Source organism: Hippopotamus amphibius, chromosome 1 (genome assembly GCF_030028045.1).
Source record: "Hippopotamus amphibius kiboko isolate mHipAmp2 chromosome 1, mHipAmp2.hap2, whole genome shotgun sequence".
In the NCBI taxonomy this organism is placed as follows: domain Eukaryota; kingdom Metazoa; phylum Chordata; class Mammalia; order Artiodactyla; family Hippopotamidae; genus Hippopotamus; species Hippopotamus amphibius.
In genome coordinates, this window is record NC_080186.1 from 46208711 (window position 1) to 46216418 (window position 7708).

Sequence of the window (7708 nt, forward strand, 5' to 3'; positions counted from 1 at the left end):
TCACTTTGGTGCACCTCAAAAACTGGTACAAGAGGGTAAAGCAATTATGTTCCAATAAAGAGCTTAAAAAAAAAAAGAAATCTACCTACTCTTAAAGAAAAAACACCACAATATCACTTACAATAGCTCCATGGAAAATGAAATAGTTAGATATAAATCTGACAAAACATACAGGATCTGTATGCTAAAAATTATAATATGCAGATGAAAGAAATCAAAGAATATTTAAACAAATGAGAGATATACCATTTCATTTATTATTCATATAGTGTTCATTTACTGAAACTCAACATAGTAAAGATTTCAATTCTCCTCAAATTGATCTATAAGCTTAATGAAATTCCTATCAAAGTCCCAGCAAGCATTTTTTTTATATTAGAGAAGCGTATTTAAAATTTTATGTCAAACTAAGAGAGCTAGAATAGCTAAAACAAGTTTGAAAAGGAAGAGTAATGTCAGAGGAATCACTCTACTGGACGTTAAGTTTGCTATATAGCTACAGTACTCAAGACAGTGTGCTGCTGCCAGAAAGACACATAGATCAGTGGCACAAAATAAAGAAGCCAGAAATAGACCCAAATAAATATGCCCTAGTGATTTTTGACAAAGTTACAAAAGCAATTCAGTGGAAGAAGGAGAGCCTTTTCAACAAATGGTGGTAGGGCAATTGGACACAAGCAAAAGAAATAAATTAAAAAATAAAATACAAATAAAAGAACCTTGACCTAATCCTTACGGAATTAACTCAAAATAGGTCCAAGATTTAAATGTAAACATAAAACCACAAAACTTTTGGATAAAACATAGAAAATCTTCAGGACCTAAGATGAAGTAAAGACTTCTTAGACTTCACAGCAAAAACACAATCAAAAACAAAAAACAAAAAAACACCCAAAGCCCCAAAATAAAAAAAAAGAGAATATGATAAATTTGACTTCATCAAAATTAAACACTTTTACTCTATGAAGACTTGGTTAAGAAGATGAAAAGATAAGCTACAGATTGGGAGAAAATATTTGCAAATCATATATCTAGCAAAGGGCTACGATCTAGAACATACAAAGATCACTCAAAATTCAACAGTAAAAAAAACAGTCCAGTTAGAAAATGGGCAGAAGACATGTAGAAACATTTCACTGGAGTACAGATGACAAATAAGCACATGAAAAGATGTTCAAAATCATTAGCCATTAGGGAAATGTGAGTTACAACCACAAATAAGATATCTCTATGTGCCTATCAGAATGGCAAAAATAAAAACTAGTGATAACACCAAACGCTGGTGAGGATATAGGAAAACAGGATCACTAATCATACACTGCTGATGGGAATGTAAAAGGTGCAGCCACTCTAGAAAAGAGCAGTTTCTTTTAAAACCAAAAAAATCGCTTACAGTACAATGCAGCAGTCTCACTCCTGGGCATTTATTCCAGAGAAATGAAAACTTATGTTCATGTAAAAACCTGCACACGAATGTTTACATTATTCATAATAGCTAAACACTGGAAAAAATCCAGATGTCCTTCAATGGATTATAAACAGGGCATTTATACCAGAGAAATGAAATCTTATGTTCATGTAAAAACTTGTACACGAATGTTCATATTATTCATAAATAGCTAAACACTGGAAACAACCCAGATATCCTTCAATGGATGATAAACTGTGGTACATGCATACCATGGAAAACTACCCTGAAATAAAAAGAAACAAAGTATTGACATAAACAACCAGTTGGATGGATCTCAAGGGAATTATGCTGAGTGAAAGATAACCGATTTCAAATGGTTACATACTATATGCTTCCATTGATATAATATTCTTGAAATGTTACAACAATATAGAGATGGAAAACAGATTAGTGGCTGCCAGGGATTAGGGCTTTTGGTGGAGGGGTAGGAGTGGCTACAAAGGGGTTACATGGTGGGACAGTCCTGCATCTTCATTGTGGTGATGGTAAGGCAAAGCTACTCACCTTATAAAATTGCCTAGAGCTATAGACACACACACACACACACACACACAGACACACACACACACACACACACACGTACAACTACATAACTGTTGAAATCTGGATGAGCTCTGTGGATTGCAGCAATGTCAGTTTCATGGTGTTGTTACTATACTATATTATATATGTGTACTCTATATATTGTATGTATGCAGTTATATAAGATACTAACATAGGGGAGAAGGTGTGAAGTTTCAGGAGACCTGTCTGTACAGGTTTATGCAATTCCTGTGAATCTGTAATTATCTCAAAATAAAAAAGTTAAAAAAATATACATCAGATCATATCAGATCTCTTACTTAAAATCAGTAGAAGGCTGGGCTTCCTAGGTGGCGCAGTGGTTAAGAATCTGCCTGCCAATGCAGAGGTCACGGGTTCGATCCCAGCTCCAGGAAGATCCCACATGCTGCGGAGCAACTAAGCCCGTGTGCCAAAAAAAAAAAAAAAAAAAATCAGTAGAAGGCTTACTAATCACAGTTAAAAGAAAATTCGGATTCCTTCCCTTATGTCATCTGCTCCCTGCCTCTCTGACCTCATCTCACTCTCCATCTTATTAATAAAGCTGAAGCCACTCAAATCTTCCTTTGCATACTCGATACTCTTTCACACCCTCAAGATGCTTCACTTGTTTGCTTCCTGGAAAGCTCCTCACATATCTCATCTGCATGTCTTGTCATCATTCAGCCTCACCTCAATGTTACTTCCTCAGAGAACCTTTCTTTGCCCCCAGTGTAAGGCATTAGCTTTGATCTTTGTTAATCAACTTTCTTCCTTCTTTGGAATGTAAACTCTTAGAACTGGGGCCACACCGTCCTATCTCTAGCGGTTTATAAAGTGCCTTTTAGTCAGAACTTCACCCACATTAGTGAAACACAAGAGGCACCCTGTAATTCACAAGAAAGAGTTTTTGAGACAGATTTGGGGAATCCACTTCTGTAAATCAGGAAGACGGAATACTTGCTTGACAGGGGCTTGAACTTTTCTCATGTTTGTTGTGGCTTGACTCATATCACCATGTGACTTTTCAACTGCTGATCCCTTGTCCCCCAGGTGTGTCAGTCAGGGTCCTGGCAGGCAGCAGAAGTACACGCAGGTGGAATTCAGGAGAGAATTGGACAGAGGGACTATTGACAAAGGTAGGGGCAGGTTAAGGCACCTGGTGACTAGCAGCAGGGGGTCTCTGCCACCCCTCAGGTCCCATGGGAGCTGGTGTCCTGAGGTGAGGGAGGTGCTCCCCAGCAGGCGCTGAGGCTGTGGAAGCAAGCAACCATTCTAGAACCATGTGCAGATCACAGAGGGGTGGAGGAATATATTGACTTCACATTCCTTTAGCGCTCTCCCTCCCTCTAGCACGTCCCATTAGTACCTCCATGAACCTACCTGGAACCCAGAGGGCAAGGGAGCCCAAGGGCTATGGTCCATGGCGGCTAGTACCTTGGGACACAGAGCAGGCGCAGGAGGAAGGCGCGGGTACCCAGGGGGCGGCAAAAAGAGGGGAGTGTGCCAATTAACATCAGTGTGCTTGAATCCCGGGTGAAAGAAAAATTGACGCAGCAGATTCTCTCTGGATAGGACCGTTCAGGAGAGGAGGTGAGATAAGAAACTTCATAGTTGCTTTTCCTCACAAAAAACAACGAAATTGCCCAGACCTGGACTATTTGAGGAATGAAAGAAGAAAGAGAAGACAGCACATTCTAGACTGGTCTCCAGAGGCAGCAAGCAGCCCAGCTTAGAAGCAACTACTCTATGTTTGGGATGATTTCTGCCAGTTCAGGCTAAAGTATTGCTCCATTTTGCAGAGAATTCAGGCAAAGTTTGATTTAAGAGGCCTGGGTTCTCTGAGAAATTGTCTTGGCCAAAGAAGTGCTGACTTAGCTCGCCAGGGCTTGAGTCCCTGAGGACAAGCCTTGTGGCATCCTCCTCCTGGGTCGCTCCTGGCAGAGCCTGGTGGACTGATATTACTGTCAGCGTGAGCTGGTCAGAAGTCATACCGTTTAGAGTAGAGACAGGGATGATCTTGCCACCAGGGCTAGCTACATGGATGAAGTTAGAGTTCGCACAAGTGAGTGAGATTTGATGGAATGTGAAAAGACACCCCTGAACTCCTGTGTTTTCCTTCAGAGGTCCTATTTCTATCTTGTTTTTGTTCTTATTTACTCGTTGATTCATTCAATAAGTATTTATTGAGTGCAATGGGTCAGGCAGAGCTACTATATCTTTCAATTCTAACATATCCTGCAGTGCCATAGCCCTGTCCCCCAGGGGTATAAAGACTGGCCGGGTGTATAAAGATGAGTAAATTACGGAATATGCAATGTACAACATACAAATTTAGGAAATACGAGTGGGAGAAAAGGGTGATAAATCACATTGCAACACTGGGAGTACTGGAAAAGATGCCAATCAAGTGTTGACACAGGACAGAGCAATGAACTCTGTCTGGGGCTGTGTAATGACCTAGAAAGTCCCTTATCACCTATGACTTGAGTTAGTCATCAAACACTCATCTAAAGATATCAATATTTTCTGGGAGGTCGGTAATGTTAACTTTACCCATTAACAATTTTCAAGTCCATTTTATAGAAAATGATCAACCTCTTTCTTCCTACATATGTTTCTTTTCAGCATTTAAGGATGCTCAAGCCTCATACATCCTAAAGAGTAGTTTTGACATTTATACACTACCAAATGTAAAATAGATAGCTCGTGGGAAGCCACTGCCTAACACAGGGAGATCAACCTGATGATTGTTGATGACCTAGAGGGGTGGGATAGGGAGAATGGAAGGGATGCTCAGGAGGGAGGCTCAAGGGGGAGGGGATATGGGGATATATGTATAAATATAGCTGATTCGCTTTGTTGTACAGCAGAAACTGGCACAACAGTATAAAACTATTATACTCCAATAAAGACAGAAAAAAAAAAAAAAAAAAGAATTCCCCCAGAGTTCACTTCCTGCCACCGCTCCATGTCTCCTCTTCCCCTGTGTAGTAAGACTTTGCACGAAAACTGTCTTCTTTCTTGCCATCGTCATTTTCTTACCTACTAGTCCCTCCTCAACTCCCCACTCACTTCATCCTGGCTTCCACTCCTGCCGCCTCCCTAAGATTAGCAAGGGCCTCCATATTGCTTGAGCCAGTTGGCAACCTTTCAATCCTCAGCTTATCTGACCTCGCAGCAGCATTTATTGCTATGGACAGCAGCCCCACTTGCTAACTTGGCATTTGTGAGACATTCCCCTTTCCATTTTTTTTTTGGCTTTTTTAAGAGAGACTTTATTTCTTAGAGCAGTTTTTAGGTTCACAGCAGTACTGAGCACAAGAGGTTTCCCATATGCGTGTGCGATGCTTTCCCCATTATCAACATCCTGCACTGTTGTGGTACCTTTGCTATAACCGATGCCCACAGTGACACATAATTATCACCCACAGTCCATAGTTTTGCGTTAAGGTTCACTCTTGGTGGTGTACCTTCTATGAATTTGGACAAATGTATAATGGCCTGTATCCACCATTATCGTACACCGTTGTTACACTGCCCAAAAAACCCTCTGTGCTCTGCCTTTTCATCCCTCTGGGACCTGGTTTTTGGGAAGTTTAGGAATTCTAATTCAGAACCCGAATGACAAAATGTCTGATTCCAAAGCTCAAAGCCCCTAGTAACTATGTGCTGTTGTTTTATCAATAAATATTATCCTGGTCAGTAGCCAGGTCAAGGAATTTTGTATACTTATTTGAACATGGGCTTTTGAAATCTCAGTGGTTTTTCTCCTTTGGCTGCTCCTTTTTAGTATTGTTTGCTGGATCACCCTCCCCTCTGTGATCCTTAAATGGTGTAATTCTTCGGGTCTTTTCCTAAGCCTCTTTCTCTTGTCCTTCTACACTCTCTCCCCAAGTGAACTGATCTGCACTCATGGCTTCAATGATCACCTATATAATAACACTCCAATGTATATCTTAGCCCAGTCCTCTCTCCTGAGCCTCAGATCCATACCTTTTGACATTTCCATTGGAATGTCTAAAAGATATTGCGACTTCAGTTTATTGAAAACCAAACTTACGGTGTCCTGTGTCAAAACTGGCCTCCTTATAGTGTCTATTCTGGCTATAACTCCACTATCTATCCAGAAATGTAGCATCATTCTTAATATCTTCTATCCAGTCTCCCCAAACACCAACTCTTGTGGATCTTACTTGAATCTCTCTCCAGTCTGATCACATCTCTCCATCTCCAGCGTGACCATCAGTTCTCCCTTGAACCACGGCAATGGACTGCTAATTTGTTTGCACATGTTCACTGTTGCATCTTCTCCAATGCATTCTCCACAGGGCAGCCACAACCATCTTTTCGAAATACAGCGTGACCCGTGTCTTTCCTCTGCTTAAAATCATTTAGCGGCTGCCTGCTGCCCTGAGCAAAATCCTTAACAAGGCCTAAGGCCCTAAATGACCCAGCTCCATCCTCCCACATCTAGGCCAGCTCTTTTCATGCTACCCCTTGCTCTGACACACTGGCTTTCTTTAGTGGTTCCTACTTTTGTGTTTCTGTTTCAGGGCCCGTGGAGTGCTAATCCTTCTCCTAGCATTCTCCCTCCCCTCTTTTCACCAAATGAACTTCATTGATTTTCAATCTCATTTCAAATACTACCTTCTCAGGGAGCTTGTCTTGAGTTCTAGACTAGATAAGACCCCTCAGTTATATGCTGTCATAACAGCTTACACTTTTCTTTCTTAGCTATAGTAAGTTTGTAATTATATGCTTGCATGATTACTTGATTCATACCTGTCTTCCCCTCTATACCATAATACTTATGATACCCAAGTCCATTTCTGTTTTCTCACTATGGGACCCCTAGTGCTTATAGCAGTGCCAGGCACATAGTAGTTACTCAATAAATATGTTTTGGGAGAAAGGCGACTTTGTAACCTGGACAAGCTCAGGGGAAAACGACTGAAGGCAGGTGGGTTATGACATTTGGAATGACTCAGGAAAGTTGTAGACAATTAGGGGGGTGGGCCATGGCAGTGGTGGCCTCTGGGCAGGAAAGAACTGAAAGGGCCTGCCAGGGGCAGAGGGCATGTCCACAGGTGCCCTTTGAGCCTCTGTAAGCCTGCGCCATGTAGGGGCAAGTGCCCAAACTGCATTAGGAGACCTGTTTTCGAGGCCTGGATTTGTTGCTAAATAGCTGTATATTTTTCCCTCTCATTCTTAATCTCATCTGTAAAATAACGGGATTGGATTACTATAGCAGTCAGGGTTCTTAGTTGCAAAGAACAAATATTGCCTCTGGGCAATTTAAACAGAAAATGAACTGATTGTAGGGCTATCTGCCAGATCACAGGATTCCCAGGAAGCCTGAAGAACAGGATGGAGAGAATTGGTAAGAACAGGGAAGATTGCACGGGCAGAACTGAGGCCAGCACCCAGAGAGGGGCCAGACTCCTTCGAAGCCAGCACAGCTGTGGTGCCATTGAACGCTGAGCGTCACAGCTTGTGGCCCTGCCAGGAGTGGGCACGGGACACCCATGTTGGCACCACTGGCTGTGCTGGCCTTGGGAACTGGATGTTGCTGCTTTGCTGTTACTCTCGGAAAGCATGCTCCACTCTCTTTCCTTTGTGTCATTAGCCTCTGACTCAAAAATCTGAGCAGCGTCATCTGACATCCCGAGCTCAGTGTGTGAGGGCAGGTGTGGG